The following is a 22184-nucleotide window of genomic DNA, read 5'->3' on the forward strand; positions in this document are numbered from 1 at the left end:
TCAGTGTGTGTGGCTGTTTTTTGCATGTGCTCAGTGCAAATCATAGCTCTTGTAGGGTGTCTGTCCTAGTCCAAGCACAATGCTCTGAAAACCTCTGAGAACATTCTGCTGATCTAAGAAGTCATAATTTCTAATGTTTTATGTTACCTATGAATTTTTGACTGATTTGTTTTTAATGGAAACTTGATCTGCCTTAAAGGGCAACCAGATTCTGCCCCTAGAAAGTAGCAATTCATTGGTAATTGTATGTAAGAGGTATGGATTGCAAAGTGTAAGGGATACAGGAGCAAAGCTCTCCTTGCCATTTGGTTTCCTCATTCTGTCATGAATCCTGAAGACCAGGATCAGCAGAAGTCCTCTCTGAGCTGGAACATCAGGTAGAGCAGAGGGAAGAAATACAGGGACCCAATGATTTCTGGGGCAAAGGCAAGCTTGAGGATAGTGGAGCAAAGCTGTACGTTTTGGCAGCCAGTTTCCATGAACGCTGTGTGCCTGCACCTTTAAGAGGAAGAGTTAAAATAGATTTCAGATTTAATCCATTTTTAAACAAGTGAAGAAGCCTTAGCACATTGCTATTGCAATGCTTTGTGCATTTGCCTCTGTTAAAAGCTGCTTTATCGGGAACGATAGTGGCATCCCTGGAAGACTTTGCCTGGTACAACCTTTGCAGTGTGCACAGGCAGATCAAGCTATAAACACTGACTTTGTGCTTAATGGTGTTTGGAGGCCTTGTGTCCTGCTCTGTGTGCTACAGCTTCCCACAGGGAAGGAATCAGCTTCCAAGGTGAAAAGAATGCAAAGTGCAAAAGTTAAAAATACTGAGGCCTAGCAAGCTGTTCTGGGTTGATGTGGTGCCATTTTTTAGGTAGTGGAGGAGGGACCCCAGGGGTGGCTCCTGTGAGAAGCTGCTGAAAATTCTCCTGGGTCCAGAAAGTCCAGCCCTACCTTTGGCTAAGGTTGAGGCCATCAGGGACAATGGATGTGCCTCTGGGATTTGCCTCCAAGAAAGCTGGGGTAGGGCTTTTCACATGGGTGTGTAGTGAGAGGACAAGGGGAAATGGTTTAAAACTTGAAAAGGGGAGATTTAGGTTAGAAATCAGGAACAAATTCTTTAATTTTTGAGGGTGGTGAGACACTGGAACAGGTTGTCCAAGGAAGTTGCAGCTGCTCTATCCCTGGAAGTGTTTAAGGCCAGGTTGGGTGGAGCCCTAACAGCCTGGTCTAGTGGGAGGTGTCCCTGCCCATGCAGGGGGCTTGCAACTGGATGATCTTAGGGTCCCTTCCAACCCAATGATCCATCCTGTGATTCTATTACTAACAAGAAGGTTAAATGAGCAGCTGTAAGACCTCAGGGCAGAGGAGAGAGATGGGAGCCATGCCAGAGCAGGGTCAGTAAGGAAGTGGAGGACAGAAGTGCCTGAAACATTACCCTGCATCCTGAAGTGAGTCCACAGGCTGTCCCCCTGCAACCCATGGAGGAGCACCGTGGAGCAGGTGTGGATCTGCAGCCATGGAGGATCCCATGCCAGGGGAGGTGACCGCTCCCCAAGCAGCCCGTGGCTCTGTGGGCAGGAGCAGTTTGTTCCTGTGAGACTGCACCTGGCAGGAGGGACTCACATTTGAGGGGTTTGTGAAGGACTTTCTCCCATGGGAGGTGTACCCCATGTTGGAGTAGGGGAAGACTCTGAGTAATGCTTCTCCCTGAGGAGGACGGAGCAGCAGAGAACAACCTGTGATGTCCAGGCTGTAACTCCACTCCCTGTCCCCTGTGCCGCTGGGGTGGGGGAGCAGATGTACCAGGAACAAAGGGAATTGGGCCCGGGAAGAAGGGACGGGTGAGGAAAAGGATTTAAGCTCTTCTCTGTGTTTTCTCTTTGCCCTGTTTTGATTTGACGAGTGATACATGAAATTGACTTTTTCCCCAAGCTGAGTCAGTTTTGCCTGTGACTGTTACTAGTGAGTGAAGCCCTCAGAGTCTTTGTCCTGACCCATGAGGTTCCAGGTGGGTTTCATTCTTGCCATCCCGTAATGGGGAGGGGGAGTGAGCGGCCACATGGTCCTTGGTTATTGGCCAGGCTCAAGCCATGACACAAACTTTCTACCTGGATTAAATTGGATGAGAAAGGGAAGGAGTGGGTTTTATATGCAAGTTTCCTGTCCTGAATTCCTGGGGTCTCAAGTGAATGACTGACTGGTCTCAGATAATTACCAGCTGAGGAACAGTGGTTTCCCTTGGGGTTTGGTCTTTGTTGATATTACCCAATTCTTTGTTGTTCTTTGGTGCTATTCATTCTCCCCCCAACTTTTTTACTAAGAGCAGAGGCTGGTAATGTATGGTCAGCAGGTCACTAGTCATCTCAAGTCAATGGACCTGCATAATGGACTTCCACTCCTTGTGTAGTGATCAGGTACCTGTGTCAAAATCTGCTCCAGCTGTCTCCATTGAACTGAGAAGAAGTTGAATGCATTTCTCTCCCCACTCAAGGTGTGGTAGTATTGACTTGGGATCAGATTGCAGAATGTCTGCTCATACTCCTATGGCCCATTTTGAGAGGCTGCAGTCAGATTTTATTTTACAAAAGTACAATCATGTTGAATGCCATGTTTTCACTGTTGCTTCACAGACCAGAGCTGTCATACTTCTCTGTTCTTCCAGTGATAGAGGGTGAGGGGAGGGAGTGGAAGAGCATACCTCTCATTAAGCTTGAAGACTGCAGATAGAACATAACCCAGCAGGAATCCAATAAAAGGCATCAAGGCAGAAGATGCCAAGCAGGATGGTGAGAAGATGACTGTGATACTGCTTCCTGTATTGACCACGGTCAGACCAATTAATGACAGCAGATGACAGTAGAAGCACAACCATCCCTGCCTGGAATAAAAGTGATCAAGACATGGACAAGAGAGAAATCTCCAGCAAAATATGCCCAGTTCCTGTCCATCACATATATAAGTATGTTGTGTGAGTGCATAAGTGGCTTTTATGGATGTAGATGTCACAATTAATCCATGAGAGACCATCCTGAGGTATTACCTAAGAGACCTTAAATAATCAAGTGCCTTTCTGGTCTACATGCAAGATGACTGGTGCTTTCTCCAGCAGCCACTTGTTATGTGTCACATTGTCCAGGTTCCTTTGTGGGTCTAGTCCACTCCTAGCAGGTGAGGAGGAAACCACTTTACTCAAAGGTAGAACCTGCCTACAGCAGGTATGGAAGGTGGTGGCTACATTTCCAGATCATCTCATTGGTGTCTGGTGGTTCAGCAGATAAAGGAACTGGGGAATTATGGAAAGCAGGATGCACAGTTAAGTTGGCAGTTAAGTTCCCTGGGTGTGTTTTAAAAGCAAGTCTCTACTGTCTTCCTCTTTTGTAGAGAAGATAAATGGAAAAGTGGTGTTAGCAGAAAGGAGCATGACCCAAGGATCATCTGGGCCAGCATAGGTCACCTCTCGTGATAAGCTTTTACATTTTCTTTTGAAACAGTCCAGTCATCATTGCCCTATGCTGGGTAAGGGAACATTTGAAGAGCTCTGGTCCTCCTGTCTCTTCTCTAGCTTGACTCCTGGTTTCCTATGCTTCTTGGAAGTTAGTGATTCCTGATGTCATTTTATCAGGTGTGTTATTGAGTCTTGGCTCCCAGTACATGCTGTGCTCTGTTCCAGTTTCTCTGAGATGAAGCCTTAGTGAAAGAAACTATGAAAAACAGGTTTACAAAGCTGTAAGCAACTCTCTAGGTAGCTCTGGAGCTAGACAATGGTGTAATTGGTTGTCTGGATTTCCTTTTTGCTCTTTAAATGCCTGATGTACAAAGGAATCCTGAAGATGATTCCAGGCATGAATGTGTGCTTAGTAATCTAGTGCCTTCTGCTGGGTAGATATCTCATTGATGTGATGTGACTTGCCCTGGCCTAGACCTCTGAGAACAATAGGGTGACCACTTCGTTTGTCTTGTCTTTGTTGGTTTGTGTCTTTTTTTGGTTTTGTCTGTTTATTTGCTTGTTTGTTTTTAAATCTGGGGTCTGTTTGGTTACATCACTGGTTGGCCTAGGAGGCCCTTTAGTGCTGCTTGTAGCAAAAGAACATGAGGTTAACACTGAGGCCAACAAAGGAGAGCAAGGTAGGAAGTTGCTTACAAAATATTGTTTGTCTGGAAAATGTGGAGGATTTCTCTTTGGGCAAATATTTTCATAATTGATCCAAACCAGGATTCCCAGAGAAGGTTCTGTATGCCAGGAGTCTCAACCAACCTCTGCAATGCAAATCTGTGCTTGCTTGCAGTGCTGCTTTCAGGACCTGAGGTGCCCTGCACCATGATCCAGTGAGGGGTGCAGGCATTGCCCAAGCTCTCTAAGCAAAGCCAAATAGGCAGCTTTTAGCATGGACAAAGTGAATGCTGTTACCTTATGTGTCTGTGGATTTGGTTGTAGGAGGCTTCAGAGAGATTACCTGCTGCTCCATCTCTTCCTTGCTGAGCTTGGTGAGTGATAGCACTCTTCAGTCCTTCTGCTTCAAGGAAGTCTTTCTCTCTTAGCAAAATCCTGTTCTCTACTTGCAGTATATGAAGCCTGGGTCTAAAGGCACCTTTCAGAAAGCAAAATTGTTATATGATAGTTATGTTATAGGTCTGCAGTCTTTTTCTCTCTGGTCCAGGACCGGGGAAGGGATTTTAGCCAGGGAGGTTTGCTACACTATGGCCAAGCTCTAATCCTTTTCCTGAAGGGCATTATAGCATTGCAGCAATGTGTCCTTTCCTCCTATTCATCTGGGAGCTCAGCAGGCTCAGCCTCTCCAGCCCCATTGCCTGGAAACGCTGCTGGCAGCAGGCAGGAATGTGGGATTCCATTCCTCCCCACTTGCTCTCGCTTTGGTTGGGAACTTTGTTTTCCAGGCTGGCAGCCAGGATGGAAAAGCACCACTGAGAGCAGCTCTGGAGCCCATCTGAGGCATCCCCCACCAGGCAGGGAGGAGTGATGGCTGCAGTGGTGTGGGACAGACCTGCAACAGCAGCTCCTGATGGCTCTGCCTGTCTGTGTCTGCAGCTTCTCCGACCCCCTTGTGAGCACCACACGGTCATGCCTGGGGACAAGGACCTTCCCTGAAGATTGCAGGTGGTGCTTTGAGATCTCTCTGTCACCATGGTGGCAAACACTGCCAAGCCTCACTGCTGGCCCCCTGACTAAGCAAGTAGGAGGAGGTGGCCTGCAGTACTGATTGTGTTTCATCTTTTCTTGGGTATCTTCCAGGCACAGGTAAGGGCTACCGAGTAGCACATGGGCAAGGCCCATAGGAATGAAGAGACAACACGAGGACAAAGACCACAGGAATTCCTGCTCTCTTTTCTCTCCACCCCTTCAGGTTTTTCTCCTGCAAATCCTTGCCTTCCTAAAGGAAGCGCTTGTTTTCACTGTGTATGCCTTTTAGCTGCACACTGAACTTTGTCAGAAGATGTGAGAAGGGTCAAGTCAAACAATCAGGGATTTATAGGTGTCACTGCCTCGGCAGCACCCAGACCCCCCCTTCCCCCACAAGCTCATTGCAGTTCAGGATTTTAGAACAATGATGTTGTAATGCTCTTACCCTTTGTCTTTGCAGAGCTGTAGGAGAATGTTTCAGCTACCCCAATAATTTTAAAAATGCCTGCTAGTTGTTTGTTCTTCAAGCATTCCTGCTGGTTCCCTGTAGCTGACACAGGAAAAGCCACAGGAGCCAAGGGAGGGACTGGTCAAGAGAAGGAGAAAAAATTAGGCTCATTATTTCACTCGTATTCATGCTGGGATATCCAGTTGTTTTACAGGGGCAATGGAGATGGAGGTGTGCGTTCAACCATGGCCAAAGAGCTGCATCTTGGCTCTAAAGCTCCATCTTGGTGCTGTGGTGGGAGCACCATGGAAGGACCAGTCTCCCATGGTGGTGGGCAGTGGGGCCTGGGTGGTGCACAATGTGCTGCTGGTAGCCCACCATGGGCTGCTGCTGACCTCATGGGTACTTCACCTACCTTGGCTTGGCAGATGCTTTGGCCTTCACAAAGCCACCTGCTTGGCGAGCAAGCTCCTAGTTTCATCCCTTGTCAACACCTGCTTTTTCCTTCCTTTGGCTGCTTTCCAGACTCAGTTATATAAAGGTAAATTTCTAGAGGTTCTTCAAATGGTCTCCTTTTTTGCTCCTTCATTCCCCAAATCGTAGAATCATAGAATCTTAGAATGCTTTGGTATGGAAAGGACCTTAAAGATCATCAAGTTCCAACCCCCCCTGCATGGACAGGGACACCTCCCACCAGACCAGCTTGCTCACAGCCCCATCCAACCTGGCCTTGAACACTTCCAGGGATGGGGCAGCCACAGCTTCCTCGGGCAACCTGTGCCAGTGTCTCACCACCCTCAAATAATCATTGTCGAACAACTTGCTCTGTTCTCAAAGGCCTTTGCCTGTGCCCTTGCTCAGTGTAAAGCCGAGGAGCTCCCCGAGAGGTCCTGCACAGCTTATGCCACTTGAGGGCAGTGGTTGCATGCCCAGAGCCTGGTTGCTCTCTGGGATAAAAACACCTCGGATAACAAAGTCTCACCCAAGGTTCCATCACTTAGATAATTTTTATTAAGTCAGCTACTCCCCAGATCAGACATATAGTCCAATAAAAAAGGCAGCACAGGATTCTTAACAAGTATGAGGCATTAAATTAGATATATTAAAAAAAAAACAAAACAACAACCCACAAATAACATACATTAAAAAAAAAACCCACAATTTTTTTTTTATTTTAAAACACTGAGCATGTCAGTGCTTTTATAACTTCCCTGGATAAATATGAAATGGCTCATATGCTCTTTTTGTTGCTGAGGAGCTGAGGTCCAGTTTGCAGCTGGGATCGTAATATCTTCTGTGTTTTTACAGACTTTGAGATAACTTGGGCTCAGCAGAGTTGCTACCCAAAGTCCACACTTCAGCAGACGTATCTGATAAGAGCAGCAACAACTTAATTTGTGACAGACTTCACACCATGTTGGCCCACAATCTGAGGCATGACCTTGGCATCTGGTGACCATAGTTTGCTCAGGTAAGGTTTTCTTACTGTACAAGTAAGGGGTTTCCTCATTTCTCTCTGTGTCTGATGCAATTTGCCCACCATAGCTCTCAGTAAGACAGGAGGACATGGTCTTAAGCTCTGCCAGGGGAAGTTTAGGTTGGATATTAGGAAAAAAATCTTTACAGAGAGGGTGATCAGGCATTGGAATGGGCTGCCCAGGGAGGTGGTGGAGGTTTTTAAGAAGAGACTGATGTGGCACTCAGTGCCATGGTCTGGTAACCATAGTATAGTAGTTCAAGGGTTGGACTTGACAATCTCAGAGGTCCTTTCCAACCTGGCTGATTCTGTGCTGCCCACATGGTGTGCTCTGTGCTGGAGCTGCTGTCAAGGGGCGGAAGAGGGAAAGCTTCTGGAGGAACTCCATGCCATGGCTTTTTCCAGCAATGGCTCCCCTAGGCCAGAGTTTTGGTCTTACTCATGTTCTTCTCACTTCAATCATCATCATCATCATCTGAGGATGCAGCCCACTTAAATGGGATGTCCCCAGGTGAAATATGTCTGGTCTGCCCTGTAATGGGGAAAGTTTTGTGTTTAAGGTGGTAGTTTTGGTTCTCCTTGTGCCTGAGACCACTGTGATAGAGTCAGAAATGAGGACAAATTCAAGGGGCTTGTCTCACAAAGCAAACCACCCCCCACCTGGCATGGAGCAGCTTGGGGACAAGCTACCACATACCCTTGCCCAGGGCAGCTGCAGCCTGATGCCACTGTAATGGCCACACTCCCCTCTTCTGTTCTGGCTGCCATCTTGTTGCCGTGCCATATTGCTCCATATTGCAATGGCTCAGGGAAGGGGCACATCTGGAGCAGGACAGGGGCTGGGGAGGCTCCCTCAGCTCAGGACGGCCCTGATGGCTCCCTGGAAGCTCTGCCATGAGACCTCCTGCAGCCACCGGGGTGTACCCAGGACGGGCTATGGGATGATCACTGCCCAGATGTGTCTGCAGTGCTGTCCTGGCATAGATGGGGTCCTGTCCCAGTGCCCTGTGGCTGGGACATTGCATCCCTGCCTTCCTGGTGGCAGCTGTGCCCTGTCTCCCACCCCTGGTCCTTGCCCGCTCCTTGCCCCAGCAATGCTTCCCTTTAGCCGTCCTGGGCGCAGTCAGGAGTCAGAGTTGGTTTTATTCATTCAAATCTCATTCAAAAGCATCTGTCAGGCTCAAAAACCCATGACTGCCATCTTAGAGAATTTTGTTTGATAGGAAAATAATTAATTTCACAATGTAGCTGTGCCCAGAGCAAATGATGTAAGAGCACTCCGTATGGGCTAAATTAGCGCCTGCTGAGACACAGCGCCAGCATCTGTCTGGTTTAGTGATGCTTATTTTAAACAGCCTGAGGAGGGGACAGTGCACCCTCCTGTGATTTTCTGACAGCTTTTTCTCAGCCAGAGACCTGGAAGGGGATGTGGCAGTGTCAGTCAGTAGTGAAAAACAAGCTTAATTCTGATGCCTCTTCTTCATTTGAGGGAAGTCCCTGTGAATACAGACTGAGAGAGCTGGGGTTGTTCAGTCTGGAGAGAAGGCTCTGAGGAGACCTTACTGTAGCCTTCCAGCATCTGAAGGGGGCCTACAAGAAAGCCAGAGAAGGACTTTTTTTTGGATGTCAGGTAGAGATAGGACTAGGAGAAATGGATTCAAACTAGAGGAGGGGAGATTTAGACTGGAAGTTAGGAAGAAGTTCTTCACCATGAGGGTGGTGAGACACTGGCACAGGTCGCCCAGAGAGGTGGTGGAAGCCCCATCCATCCCTGGAAGTTTTTAAGGCCAGGCTGGACAGGGCTCTCAGCATCATGATCTAGCAGGAGGTGTCCCTGCCCCTGGCAGGTGGGTTGGAACTGGATGATCTTAGAGGTCCCTTCCAACTGTGAAAACTCTATGAAGTCATTTTAAATTGGAGCTTGCTGGCCAGGTGGGCATTGCTCATGTCTTGAGCAGTGTGGGTACTAAGGAGAAGGGAAAACTATTCCCAAGAACATGAATGAGGCACTTCAGGTAGCGAGGCCAACTTCTTGGTCCATGGCCTCTTCCACCTAACTTCTAGAGGAAGGATTTCCACCAGCACTATGAAATGCCAAAGGGTTTTGGTGGCAGGGAAGGATCCTGCCCCATCCTTTCAGTGGTGTTACTACTGCTCCACTTCTAGAGAGGGATGCTTTTTACAGTTAGCGAACACAGGTTGCCTTGGATGTGTGTCCTATTTGGTATCTGCTAGGTTTTTCTCAAGTAACCATAGCAGCCAGTACAAGGTGGTGGGAGAGGCTTTATTTTCCCTTGGTGGGGAACAGCCTGCAGGCATGGGGTAGAAGCCCCCCTGCTGATAAGAGGGGGACCCTTGCATTGTTTGACGGGAACACTGAGAGGACCCCATGTTCCCAGATACAGCAGTGCTTCTAGCTTTTGCTATCCCTGCCTGCAGGAAGGGTGTCAGTGTGGTGTTGGAGCGGGTTCATCTTGAGGTTGGACATTTTTTGGAGGGCAGTTCACAGAAGGAAGTGTGGTCATGCCAGTGATGCTTATTTTTCCCCATGGGGAAAGAGATATTGTTTATCATCTATTGTAGTCACTTCTTAACTATGTAATTAATGGGTCTACTTAATGTGGACTGTTTCATTTACTTGAGACCAGATGCCAAATACAGATTCATAAAAATTTGGCAGCTTAACTTTCCTTGAAACTTTGGTAAAATGCTGTTGGGCAGGCCAGAAGGATTCTCCTTATGCGTGTATCCAGTCCACTTAGCCATAACTATTTGCTCTTGCAAAAAACAAGCCTTGTCTGCTGTTCTTCCAGCCTCTGCAAGGTGATGATTATTCAGAAACTGCTGTGTGGTCTCTGGGCCAGGTGAGAAGCCCCTTTGGTACAAGCTTGGGGGAGCAGAAGGTTCCCTAGCCCCTTGCCCAGCTTCCAGCTGGAATGCTGTACACCTGTGAAGAGCAATTGCACCCCGAGCTGAGGTAAGACTGAGCTTTGTATCCAAGCTTATCTTTTAAAATAACATCATTGAGTATGTTGTGCTCGAGTTCTGATCCTCTAGCTTTGAACTGTTCTGTTAGTGACATGAAGGAGCCCTTCTTCCTGCCTGAGGGGCATGAAGATTTAATAAAGGAGATGACTAGGAAGGTGGGAAGCAAGAAACAGCAATCAGGAATAGCCAAGGGTTACTGAAAGAGTCCAAGACCCATATGCAAACCTCAAGTGAGGACCAGGATGTCTGTGAAGAGGCAGACTTATGACTGTCTTTCCCCTCCTGTTGCTTCCCGTGCTACAATCTAAAAGGCAGCCAAATTTCCCTATCGAGGGAGAGCAATTTCATTGTTGAGGAGGAGGCATGGAAAATACTGCCAGGATTTAATCTTATAAATAATCCCCTAGGTAGGTGTATGGGAGACTTGTCCAGCAGATTGCCTCTCAGCACACACTGAGTGCCAGAGGGAGCATCCCATGTTTCTCAGAGCCTATGCAAGCATCAGTGGGATGACAGCAAAGTCTAGGCCCTGACATGATTTTGGAGACTCTCCTTAAGTTCTGGGACAATATTCCATCTAGTAACCAAGCAGCTTTAGTGGCCTGGAAACTTTTTTCCTCACCTGTGAATCAATTTGGCTCAATTATCTGTCATCATGCTAACCCCCATATCCTCTTGTTTGCCAGCTCTGTTGTGATTCCACTGGCCACCATCCTCAGCCAGCATGAGGAGGAAAAATCTCTTTTGGAAACCAAAAAGAAAAAAATAATTTAAGTAATGCAGTCTAAAAAAGAGGTGCATACCTGGCCTTGCAGGGCCAAGCTGATGCTTTGGAGTTTCAGGGTTAATAAGGAGAAAAATGGTGCTGTCACTGTGGAGACCCCTTGCCTTGCTTGCTTCTTGCCTGCTCCTTTGGCATCCTTGCATCACTGACTGGAAGTCACATTGCCTCTCTTCTCTTACTCTTGTGGTTACTCCTGGACTTTGCAGGGAAGCTGTAGAGTGTGCTGAAAATCAGCTTTCTCTCTCTCCTGTAGGTGTGTTAGGACCTTCAAGAAGAGGACATGATAGCTTGCTCAGCAGTGAAGAGCTATCTGAGAAGCAGAAATGGCTGCAGAAGCCACACTGCCCTTTTTCATAAGGCTCAGGCCCAAGAAAGTAATTGAGAGGATGGCTGAGGTTAGTCTAGATCTTGCTCCCTTCTTTATCACCATCTTCTGTGTTGGAAAAGGAGTGGGTAAAGCTCCTGAAACAATCTAAGCTTAATAAGGGACGAGCAGAGCATATTGTTGCTACTGAAAGGTTTTCTTTAAAGCATGCTTTGACTCTCAGCAGTCACAGAAGACTGAAAAGCATGGCTCCCATGGCACACCAGGGTGCTCAAGCATGTTGGCTCCAGGGACTATCACCAGTAAGCATGAGGGATGGTAGGGCTTCAAGAGGCAGCACTGTGGCTGAGATGGGACACCTGAAACCATGTTTGAAGCCTGGCTATCCCTGTGTCAGTCCTGAACTGCTGACCAGTCTCTCATGTGACCCATCATTCATCAGTGGAGTAATCCTAAATAAATATATATGGCTGCACAGCAGGACTTGGAGATGGTCACTTGCATGCTTAAAGGGTAAGTTATGTGAGTGCTCAGTGATGTGGTTATGCCACCATTTTTTAGTTTGAGTTTGAGGCCATTTTTTTCTCTTTTTTCCATGTTTATTTTGTTTCCTTTTTCCTCAACCTGTACCACTGAGATGGGACTCTGGTCCAGCCTGAAGAAGCAGGACGTGCAGAGGTTATGGTGCTCACTTGCAGAGCTGGATATATTTTCTTGCTTACCTCTGCTGTAGAACACAGGCAACAAATTTCTGCCTCATGTACACTGCTCTGCTGAAATTCTGTTGCCTCCTGCCTGAACTGAGCCATTAACCTTTCCGCACAGTGCAGATGAGCCTTGAAGAGCTCAAGAGGACTGGTGAAAAATCCTTGTTTATTTGTGTACTTTTCCGATCTGCTTTCACCTTTAGCAGCTCCTTAGGCCCACATGGGCTGAGCTCTTCCTAGAGCAGCACCTCTGAGCATCTGAATTCCAGCCCAGGAGCCAAACTTATTCTTTGTCCTCCCGGATGTTTTGCTGAGTTTTGGGGCTGATGGAAACCTCATGGTTTAAAGTTCCACTGGTGCATTAGGCACTGTTGTCTTTGGGTTATTGGCATTCCTGTGGTCAGCCCCAGTGCTCAGGCTTGTCCAAGCACTGGGGCAATGGTGAGCCAAACCCAGCACTGCAATGCCTTTGTCTTGCTTTAATTAGAGCAGGACAAAATTATTAGTGGCATGTTTTTATTTCCATTTGCTCATTCTGACAGCAATCAAAGGAAGCCATTATCTCTACAAGAGGATGTTTCAGCAAGTGCTACAGTAAACAAAGCTAACAGTGTGAAGGCAAGTATCAGGTTCTCTAAAAGGCAGCAATCAATAATCAGGCTGTTACAAGCCAGATCCTTTCAAGAGGCATAGCAGTGAGACCTCACTCAGATCAGCCTTTAATCTTGGAGAATCACTGAACTCGTTACAGGCTGATACATTTACCAGAGTCTTACCAGCCCTTTAACACAAGGAGGCCTGTAAAGACGGCAGTTCTTTCAGCACCTTCAGAGATGAGAGAAGTAAATTTCGTTGCGCCCACCTGTTCTTTTTGGGCAATAAGGTTCTGTATGGATCAGGCTAAAGATGTAAAGTCAGTTCTGGGATTGACCTTGGATAATGTTTTCCAACCTTCCTTGCCTCACGGCCAGCAGCAACCTTGAGCTCACCATGTGCTCTTGGGAACCGTGTGCTTCTCTGGTCCCCTTACTCAGGGATAGCAGCCTCAGTTTGAATTTTTCTAATGCCCTGGGCTGGAGGCAATATTTGTCTTCGGGGCAAAATCATAGAATCATAGAATTGGCTGGGTTGGAAGGGACCTCAGAGATCATCAAGTCCAACCCTTGATCCACCCCTGCGGTTGCAAGACCATGGCACCGAGTGCCACATCCGGTCTCTTTTTAAGTATCTCCAGGGACGGAGAATCCACCACTTCACTGGGCAGCCCATTCCAATGCTTGATCACCCTCTCTGTAAAGAAATTCTTTCTAATATCTAACCTAAACTTCCCCTGGCACAACTTAAGACCATGCCCTCTTGTCTTGTTGAAAGTCGTCTGGGAAAAGAGACCAACCCCCCCCTGGCTACCCCCTCCTTTCAGGGAGTTGTAGAGAGTGATGAGGTCTCCCCTGAGCCTCTTCTTCTTCAGGCTGAACACCTCCAGCTCCCTCAGCCTCTCTTCATAGGGTCTGTCACTGAACGTCTGCTCTTCATGCTGGCAAATAAAGTACTTGAGTAATGAGATGTTTGTTAAAATGGCAAATATCCTCTAATATTGTTTTTGCATAATACTGGAGAAAAAATGGTAAGAGATGTATATTGCAGGATGTTAATTTTTGAGATCTCCAGTGTTTCCATTTATCCTTTTTCAATGTAGATCTTTTGATCTTTGCTGTTTGCTCCAAAGCTGTGAGCATTAGGTGAGCTTCTCATCTTTATTTTCTAATAAAAATGTAGACATTTGTGGCCCTTAGGGATCTGGAGAAAAAGTCTGAAAATGTGATCATAAAGTTCAAGAAAATAGGGTGAAATTAGGAAAATCTCAAACATTTATAGTTTTCTGTTAAGCCATAACAAAAACCCCTGTGATTTTTAAGCTGGAATTCTCTGTAGTACGTGGGGTGGAAAGGATGCTCTTCTCTGCCCAGATCATGTTTTTCTAGTGGGAATTTTACTTACTAGATACTTCAACCATTTCTGCCCCTTTTTCTTAGCTGGTCTCTTCTCTGGCTGAGGAGCCCTTTCTATCTCTGGAGACTTGGGAAGAGCAGTTGGAGGAGGTGGTGGCTAGGATTGTTCTGCTGACAGACACCAGGCTGCTCTGTGTGAGTCCTCCTGGCCATGTGCTCTGCCAGGCAGCAGAACTTCTCCAAGGCCTCGAAGCCCACTGTCTTGCTGAGAAAGGTTCTGGGGAACTCACCAGGGGCAGCAGCACCCCTTGTTCCCCACTGACTTGCAGCCAGGGTGCACAGCCCCTCCTCTCCTAGTTAATGGTTTGGCTTAGAGGATTATCTCTAACTGCAAAACTTGCTGGAGGGATCACAGATCAGCCAGGTTGTAAAGGACCTCTGAGATCATCAAGTCCAACTCTTGATCCACTACCTCCATGGTTCCCAGACCATGGCACTGAGTTGTCCAGGGATGGAGGATCCTCTACCTCCCTGGGCAGCCCATTCCAATGCGTTATCACCCTCTCTGTAAAGAATTTTCTCCTAATAGCCAACCTAAACCTCCCCTGACAGATCTTAAGCCCATGCCTTCTTGTCTTACTGAGAACTGCCTGGGAGAAGAGACCAACCCCCCCCCTGGCTACACCCTCCTTTCAGGGAGTTGTAGAGAGTGATGGGGTCTCCCCTGAGTCTCCTCTTCTCCAGACTGAACAACCCCAGAGGATGCAATCTCCTCTGAGTTTTCATGAAAGGAAGGGTCTCTTGCCTTTGGGAGGCTTGATTGCATCGTGCAGTGGCTCCTGCATGCTCCTCCAGCATGACCCTGGTCTTGGTGAGACATGGAAAAACAGCGCCTTCCTGAAAATCCCACCGGGATGCGGTGACAACGCCGATCTCTTCCTTCTGTTTTGCCTGCCTCGAGCAGCTCTCCCTCAGGCACTGCTCTTACATTTTTAGAAAGCACAGTTTATGTTTTTCACTGCTGGCTTTGCATGTCAGCAGCCACCGCACAATGAACTCTCAGGGGCCTGTTTATTTTGCAAGCAAGGGTCATCATACTCTGTGACAGTGTTTACAGCACCCTGGGCTCTAGCTGCTTCAAAATGGCAGCCTATTGTTTGGTGTCCCAAACCCTGCTTGAAACCAGGGCCTCCCTGGACCCATTTTAAAAGCTTCTCTCGGTGAGCTATTTAATTCCCCACTGCTTGCATGGGGAGTGGGGAAGGGCTCACTCCTGGTTTAGGGACTGATGCAGCAGCATGCTGCAAGCACCCCCTTCTTCTGCCTCCATCTAAGCTTTTTGGGATAGCTCTAGTTTAATCCAGCATGAGTTCCTTGCAGAACTAGAGGGGTTAGAGGCTGGCTATGTTCTCTATGCCATTTTTTTTGCTGTGGGGGCACAGCCCAGTGCGTCTGCAGAACAATGCTTGCAGACCTTGTAACTCCACAGGGGAATTACACTTTCAATCAACTGCCTGGTCAATCAAAGATAGTGTTGAATTATAAAAAAATGTAAAAATCAGCTTCTGGATAGAGGAGGCCAGAGATGAGCGGAGCTTTGTTCTACAGATATTGGCTAAGCATGGAGACTGTGGGAACTATTTATCACCTTTTGTCAGAGAAGATGGCACTACCAGTTGAAAAGTTCAGAGGCTACAACCTAACTGGGAAAGGCCAGGATCTCTTTTCTCACTGGATGGGCCTGGGGACAGCCAGAACAACTCTCCTTAGGAAAGACTTTGCTCTCTCTAAATCCCACTGGCCCCACTGTGTGCACCCACTGGGAACTTATGTCCTACACAGTGTTTTATTGCCCGGAGTTTGTTTCTCCTGCTCCCTTATTGTTGTGACACACCTGTGAGTCGTGTGGTCACTGTGAAACACTTTTGGTTAACCTGTACGATCTCCAACTAAGATTTCAGGGCTTTGAATATTTTCATATTTTCCTAGCTGGGCTCAGTGCCCCATCAGCCTGACGCCACCCATGCTGATTTATGTTCCCTGAGAGACGTAATTGTAACTATTTCCATTAAGAGAGCCCTCGAAACTAAATGGCTCCGAAGTTGTGAAGAATGTCCCAGTCTGGGATTCCAGTGCCCCTGGCTCCCTAGAAATTTCCCATTATGTTTTCCTGAATTTGGCTTTATCTGTTGCTTCAGCTAGAATAATGTTTTTACTTCCAGCACCATGCAAGGCATGCTATCTGCTTATCCTGATGTGGTGCTCACACTCTCAGACTCTACCAGCACTCCTTTCACCCACTAAGGCTTCTCTCTAGGTAAACACCTCCTTTGGGCTTTTCTGCTCCTTCCTATATTGGCCCATCAATTTTGCAAATAAGAGCTCCAGATCCCAGGATATTACTGGTGTTCATTCTGGTCTTGTTCAGGGTTTTGCTAGCAAAGAGGCCCTGATTCTTGATTGATTTTTAAACACAAGCAAATCTTAGCTCACACTTAGCACATGCAAGTGGCTGTGTAGCTCTGCGTTCACCTATGGAGGTACATAAAGGGTAATGATAATGTTGCCCAGAAGGCTAACACATCAAAGGGCAAGGAGCAGTTAAAATGTATTACGAGCTGTTGGCAGTGATTGTGGGGGGTATTTGTGTATTGCTGGTTGGTACAGGCTGAGTAAATGAAAACCCTCTGGATTAATTGGTACACCAAAGAGATGTGGATGAAAATGGAGGCTGATGGAAAATGACAAACAAGGGAAAACACAGATAGCTGTGTGTGCTGACCTGTGGCAGGGCACTGCTGATTAACTTGTGGCTCCCTACTGTGCCCTGAGAAGCTGGGAAGAGCTGGGGGTGCCCCTCCAGCAGCTTGGCTGACGCTTGGGTGGGAGAGGGCTGAGCCCCACGGGCAGCATCTGCAGCACTGCTATTGCACTGGGTAGTTAGAGGTGAGACTTACCAGGTGTCTTGTGACACCTGGACACCACGGGACAAGAGTTTAATTATTTTTAATGATGTGGGGGCTGGGAGTGAGAGGGGAGGCCGTGTGGTGCCTGGTACCAGAGAGCAGATGAAGCTGGGAACTTCAAGATCAATTTGCACAGAGAGGGGGCTGGCTGTATGGGATTATTACCAAAACAGGAAATATTCAGTGATGTGATCCCATCCTTTAGGAGGATACCCATATTCTGACTCCTGTTACATGTTATATTACTAATGCTTCAGTTATACACAGCTGGCATCTAACCTAAGCATTAGCGTGACAGCCATACAAACAGAAGTCAAACTGTCTCAGCCACATGCTAACTGGCTGTCTGGAGGAGAACCACCATTCTCAGCACAGCGTGGCCACACCAGGCATGATGTGCCCTCACAAATCATCAGACTGGTGACTGGGGCAGGGTACCTGTGCTGATGATACTGGGCAACTGATCCTCATCTGGGGGTCTTCCACCCTCCAGCACTGGGGCTGCATCAGCAGAAGGTCCTCATGTTCTCTCTGGTGAGCAATTGGGTTCACCATTTGGTTTCCCCAAAGAATTTCCCCAAAGCCAACCTGCCACAGCTTATGCTTGTATTGGAGCTCTCTCATCTGGACATTACATTGGTCATCTTGTTGGATACTTCCTCAGTCCTCTTGCCACATCTTGCCTGCTCATTGCTGTCTCTGGTAGTTTGCACTTTTCTGCTGCTAGTCTTTACTAGAGAGCTCACAGTTTGGTTGCTATCCTGCTATGCCAGTTCCCCTGCAACTCAGCAATTCCCTTCGTTCCTGTACCCACCATCTTAACTCCACGTTTTCCATATTCATCTCTTGCAGACTTGAGGAATCCTTGAAGAAAAGAAGGAAGAAATAAGAAGAAAAACACGGAAGGTGGTGTGCTTCTGGGCATCTGGTGATTTATAAGCTTTCTTTCTCCTTGCATTACCTGTTCAGTGCATGGAAGAGAGGGAGGAAGAGGCTGCTCAAACTACATGTTCTCCTGATGACTGTGTGTCTTCTCCTGTCAGCTTTGTGGGTCTGATAGGGATGCAAGGTAAAACATGGGGTAGTGGCAAATTCCAGAGGGGCCTTTCACTGTCCTTTCCTCAAATATACTTAGGAGATTATGCAAGTGAAGACTTGGCAGAGAGAGAGGCAAAGCAAGATGCTCTATGCAGCAGTACCAGTGCAAGTAGGGTTGCTCATAGAATCATAGAATAGTTTGGGTGGAAAGTGATCTTAAAGATCATCCAGTTCCAGTCCCCCATGCCATGGGCAGGGACACCTCCCACGAGACCAGGTTGCTCAAGGCCCCATCCAACCTGGCCTCGAACACTTCCAGTGAGAGGGCAGCCACAACTTCCCTGGGAGACTTGTTACAGTCTCTCACTACCCTCACACTAAAGAATTTCTTCCTAATGTCTATCCTAAATGTACTCTCTTCTAGTTTTAAAACATTAACCCCTGTCCTATCACTACACACCCTTATAAACTGTCCCTCCGTGGCTTTCCTGTAGGCTCCTTCAGGTATTGGAAGACTTCTATCCCCTGAGCCTTCTCTTCTCCAGGCTGAACAGCCCCAACTCTCTCAGCCTGTCTTCACAGGAGAGGTCCTCCAGCTCTCTGATCATCTTTGTGGGCTGCCTCTGCACTCACTCCAGCAGTTCCATGTCCTTCTTGTGTTGAGGGCTCCAGAACTGGACACAATACTCCAGGTGGGTCTCATCAGAGTGGAGTAGAGGGTGAGAATCTCCTCCTGCAGCCTCCTGGCCAGGCTTCTTTTGATGCAGCCCAGGATGCAGTTGGATTTCTGGGCTGCAAACACACATTGCCAGCTCATGTCCTTAAAAGCTTGATTCCTGCTGACCCAAGTCTGACAGGCTCCCATCTTGTCTCCCAGCTTGTTGTCACAGATGATTTAAAGCCTGGCTCAGCTCTGCAGAATCTGTCACTACCTACCCCCCTGTCATTCTGATGGCAATCTCCCTCTTTTCATGGGTGTCACGGGAAAATCCTGTTTTCTGCTTGTGTAGGGAGCATTGTAGCAAGGTGGGAGAAGCACCACTCTTTTACACTTTTTTCATACAGTGAGGGCATAAGAAAGAGCACCACCAATTTATTTCTGGCATTTTCCTCAAAAATTCCTTGCTTCTCCTGTAAATCGGAGACATATATAAAGAATTTTATTTCAACCTAAAAGCTAAAGACCAGCATAATTTTAAAATCTATTTTTAAAGCAAATTGCGTTGTAATTTATAATCTTTAATTGCACTTTGTAAAGTGCTCTCATCCTTGAAAAAAAGAGACCATTTCATTTTTGGTGACTAATGATGAAGTGTTTTTTAAAGGTGACTGAGCATAGTACAAAGAGTTCTAAATATATTTATTAGCTTATTAAACATAATGAACTGAATCTGGTTGCTAATATTAGCTATGCCTTTGCAAGTGAAAAGCACTTTTCATTAGCTAGACGGTTCCTTATCAAAGAACAAAACCACAACATTAAAATATATAAAGCCTACTGAATAATCACATTATTTGTTAGATGAGTAGAAGAATCATCACTGAAGAGCTCTTCAAGTGCAAAATTGGATAATATACATAATTAGGCCTCATTTGATTAGACATGTGCCCATGGTAGCATCTACACTCATGATCCATGCGTTAGTACAGCCTTGAAGTAATCTTCAAGGGGGTATGATAGCAACAGAGCACATCCCAAGCTTCACTGGGGTGACTTTCAGAACATAGCCCACATGCCAATTTCTTCTGTTCCTGTGATTATTCTTTATTTTATCTTGTTATATTTTAATTTTAAAACGATGCATTCCTTGGTTCTCAGAGGTGATATATGGCTTCCATGAAATGTCACTACACTTTTATCCCTAAAAGGAAGATCTCTTTATCATCTGCATCACATTTTAAAGCCTCTAAACCTTCTTATATTTAGGGATGCATCCCAGCAATTGGCAAGTATGCTACTGCAAGCTGTTCCAAGGAGGTGGGAACAATCATCCACCTGGAAGCCAGCCCATCTCAGAGCCACTCTTCTCTTGCAGCCCAGGACAGCCAAGTGATGGATAAGGCCCTCTGGATGTCTTTTTAGGCTTTTGCAGGAGCCTGCAGAGTGAAGAGACTGCAAGGTCTCAGCAAGAAGACTGACTTTGCATCAGATCCAAGCTTCTGAGAGAGCCTGCAAGCTCTGAGCTACTGCCAACCCACAGGGAATGAGCCCAGAGGGTACTGTTTGGGTAACAGTGGAACCCAAGAGAGTTTGTTTAGCTGTAGATCCAATATGAATTGTTTCTACAGTTTATTTTTACATGCTTAGACGGTGAATGAATTATTAGGGGTTATTTATACCAAATGAGAGAAATATATCTTCTGGTACAACAGTATAGGTCCAGGATCGATGAGAGTTTCTGTTTTTGCAGTAATGACTACTGGTAAATATTGCAAAGAAGATTTTCCCCCAGTAAGAAAGTGACCAAGATACAGAAAAGTTCCCCCATATGAAGGCACCAAGGAAAGGCAGGGTCTGCAGCAGAGAAACCAAAGCAATGGGTGCTGAGAGTCTGGCAGAAGAGGAGTGTGGAGCCCACACCACCCCTTGGCAACAAGGGATCTTGTCTGAAGTACATGGTGGAGAGGAGATTGACACTGAAAGACTGTTTGAAATTTAGGGTGTCTTTTAGCTTTTGGAAAAAAAGAAGACTACACTAAGTCCATGGGAAACACAGAGCAGGTAAAGGCTTTGGTGGGGCTTAGCAAAGGGGAAGACTTCATTCCTTGGTTTGGCTTTTTACTTGGCAGAGAGTGGGGAGCACTTTCTCCAGGAGGCTGGTGACACAGTCAGTCATATTTGCATCCTTCAACTGGAGGACAAGAACATTCTAAGTGATGTCCACACAAAGCTCTTGAGCTGTTACTAGGTGCAGTGTTAGGATTACATCTACTGAAGTGAAAATACATCTGTGGATCCACCTTGGGCATGCAGCAAGTGGTTAGGAGTTTTCTCACCTTTCTACATATTAGTGCGTTTCTTAACCAAGCCCTTGGGACAAGATCCATAATCCCTAGCCATATAAATAAGATTACTGGTCAAATTATGTGGAAGCTCTGAAGCTCCCATACCCTTCCTTCTTCTCTTTCAGTAACTGCTGTTTGTAGTATTGGTCCCCAAAGCAGAACATTTTTTAAAATCTGTTCCTCACTATTCACATTGGCACCAAACTATGAGGTCTGAAATGGGTCAGACCAAACCCTGTGTGTACCCTGGCAGAGACCAGAAGGACTCTAAAAGGAACTGGATTGTGTGTGAACCCTGTGGTGACAGTAGTGATGGCTGTGTTGGCCCTAAACACCCTGGTTTTAGGGTACCTTGTGGACAGCCACCACTTGTAACTGGGTACAATGCCTGGGACCTGTTCTGGCTGTAGGGCATCCTCCAGCAGTGGGGCTGGAGACCTGTAGGGGTGGTGGAACTGGTCTGGAGAGAAGTCTAGGGGTGCCACTGAGAGGCACATTGGATGTTCTGTGTGTGTGGGTGAGGGTGCTCACACACGGGGGTGTATATGAAAAATACTGGTCCCTCCTGTGGCCAACAGCTCTAAGTCTTGGGCTATGTGAAATTTTGAGTTTCTGCTTCTGTTTTCCAGAACAGAACAAAGTGGGGAGAAGAAAAAAAGAAAAAAAAAAGAAAAGAAAAAAAAAAAAAGAAAAGAAAAAAAAAAAGAAAAGAAAAAAAGAAAAAAAATTGTTTCCTGGAATTAAAACAGTCCTGTCCAGAAATGTTTCCGTGTTCTGTTTTGATATTTTTTGGATCAAAGTGAAGCATTTTGACATTTCTGAGGTAGGAATGTTTCGTTTCAATTTGTTGAACTGACATGAAACGTTTCATTTCAAGTCTGCTTAACATTAAAGTAGGCAGAGCCTTTCCTCAGCTTTGGGTCCCATTATCTCCTCTGGGCTGTGCTCCCTGGGAACTCTGCCCAGCTCCCATAAAGCTTGGGCAAAGTCCACGTTGTTCTCAGTAAATACAGCTCAGCCACAAGCCCCATGCACAGGAAAGAGGAGAAGCCTTTTTGGGAAAGCTTCATCGTTTTGATGCTGAGCTCAACTAAAACAACAACAACAACAAAAAAATTTAGGGGCAGTGGAAGTGAGGTGCTCCATTCCAGTTCACCTTCAACAAAACATAGTTTCTTGTCAGCAGCATCTCCATCTTCCAGTAGGCACTTTTTGTGTTGCAGAAGCTGGATTCTGACAAAAAAAAAAAAAAAAAAAAAAAAAAAAAAAAAAAAAAAAAAAAAAAAAAAAAATCTCCTACTGAGTGCCTGCATAGGTATTGACATGATGTATACCAATAAGCTCCTCAAGGGCTGCAGGCTG

General features: G+C 46.5%; 1 long non-coding RNA gene across 2 annotated transcripts; it reads left to right on the top strand.

Moving 5' to 3' along the window:
- Window positions 1–105: 105 nt before the first annotated feature.
- LOC139796460 (uncharacterized) lies at window positions 106–21584 on the top strand. Of its 2 annotated transcripts, XR_011726015.1 has the most exons (3): window positions 106–2002; window positions 4891–7053; window positions 17631–21584. It is a non-coding gene; the product is annotated as an uncharacterized lncRNA (long non-coding RNA). The 2 variants fall into 2 exon arrangements; XR_011726016.1 differs by lacking the exon at window positions 106–2002 and having other exon boundaries at window positions 4682–5251.
- The last annotated feature ends 600 nt before the right edge of the window (window positions 21585–22184 follow it).

The sequence above is a fragment of the Heliangelus exortis genome, chromosome 5 (genome assembly GCF_036169615.1).
Source record: "Heliangelus exortis chromosome 5, bHelExo1.hap1, whole genome shotgun sequence".
Classification (NCBI taxonomy): Eukaryota; Metazoa; Chordata; class Aves; order Apodiformes; family Trochilidae; genus Heliangelus; species Heliangelus exortis.